The sequence below is a fragment of the Chinchilla lanigera genome, unplaced genomic scaffold, assembly GCF_000276665.1.
Source record: "Chinchilla lanigera isolate Chin_1 unplaced genomic scaffold, ChiLan1.0 scaffold00162, whole genome shotgun sequence".
NCBI lineage: Eukaryota > Metazoa > Chordata > Mammalia > Rodentia > Chinchillidae > Chinchilla > Chinchilla lanigera.
The window spans coordinates 998,413-999,917 of record NW_004955563.1 but is presented as its reverse complement, the minus strand read 5'-3'; the positions used below and the strand labels follow the sequence as shown (position 1 = coordinate 999,917).

Here is a 1,505-nt window from a genome sequence, read left to right as displayed (position 1 = left end):
GCCTGCCTGGCAAGTACAGGGTCCGGAGTTCGATTCCCGGTACCAATAAATAAATAAAACATCTCAGATTTGTTGCTAGGAGTGGTGGCGCATGCCTGTAATCCCAGCACTCGGGAGGCTGAGGCAGGAGGATCATTGTGAGTTCAAGACCAAGTGAACTCAAGGCCAGCCTGAACTGCCTATCGAGACCCTGTCTCAAAAAGACAAAAAAAAAACCCAAAAAACAAAAAACAAAAACAACCCACATGCAGGGTAGGACAGGGACAGGGTCCCAGGCAATTTTCCATCCTATCTCGGGATCTATGTATATTCCCTATGGTCTGCCTACTACTCTTTGCCCTTCTCTTTTCTTCTCGGCAATCGCTATTCTTTTTTTTTTTTTTTTTTTTTTTTTTGAGACAGGGTCTCGCTGTGCAGTTCAGGCAGGCCTCGAGCTCACTTTGTAGCTCAGGCTGGTCTCAGACTCACACCGATCTTCCTGCCTCAGCCTCCCAGGTGCTGGGATTACAGGTGTGTGCCACCACACCCAGCTAAAAAGTGTTTTTAAAAATAGTAATAAAAGCCGGACGTGGTGGTGCACTCCTGTAATCCCAGCACCTGGGAGCCTGAGGCAGGAGGATCGTGGTGATTTTGAGACCAGCCTGGGCTACAAAGTGAGCTCAAGGCCAGCCTGAACTGCACAGAGAGACCCTGTCTCAAAAAGCAAATAAATAAGTAAATAAATAAAAACACTTTTTAGAAAATATATAGGCCCCGTTGGCAGTGCAGAATGGTCACACTCGTTGTAGGGAGCTGGTGCAGGGACATAACTCACTCCAATTCTTTCCCACATCCCCTTCCCTCTCCACGATCAGTTCCGTTTGCTACATTTTTTGAATGGATCTATCACATGAATTATGAATAAGTGGTGTTGGCTTTAGGCCCCTCCACCAACCCATTTATGTTTTTTGTTTTGTTTTGTTTTGGTTTTCTTCCGGAATCAGGAATCGAACTCACGACCTTGCGCTTGCCAGGCAGGCGCTGTGCTGCGGAGCTAAATCCCCAGCCCCATCCACCAACCCATTTATGAAAAGTGGTCAGACGATCTCTTTCTTCCCCAAGATTAATGAGAAGCGCGAGGGAGGTGTCGAACACTTACACATAACTTGGCAAGTGTCAAGCTGAATTCTGCGAAGGTTTTATTTACTTAAAAGTCCTACTAGCGTTCTGCAGGTGGGGCAGCCCAGTTTGGGATGGGGGCGGAACCCAGGACTGGAGGCGTGGCCGCGGCTGGAGGCGTGACCAGGACGCAGCAGGGGCGGAGCCAACTGCTGCGGGGCCGAGGGTCCTGTACCGCCCAGGACGTCCCCGTCGCCTCCGGGCACGCCTCTTAAGGCGGGACTTGCATGCCGATTGGCCAATACTGGAAAAAGCCGGCCGCCATTGGTCCGCGGCGCTGTCGCCTCGGCGGGCGGTGCCCGGACGCAGGTGCCAGCCGGAGCGAGGCGAGCGGCGCTGACGGGCCG

General features: G+C 51.8%; 1 protein-coding gene across 3 annotated transcripts in view; it reads left to right on the top strand.

The window, feature by feature from the left end:
• Nucleotides 1-1,430: 1,430 nt before the first annotated feature.
• March2 (membrane-associated ring finger (C3HC4) 2, E3 ubiquitin protein ligase) overlaps nucleotides 1,431-1,505 on the top strand; it is a 21,458-nt gene continuing 21,383 nt past the window's right edge. Inside the window, exon 1 of one of the 3 annotated variants that reach the window (XM_013509139.1) lies at nucleotides 1,431-1,501. The gene's annotated coding sequence lies outside the window, so the exon portion shown is untranslated. The remainder of the gene's footprint in view (nucleotides 1,502-1,505) is intronic. The other 2 variants (XM_013509142.1, XM_005413127.2) reach the window with 2 other exon arrangements.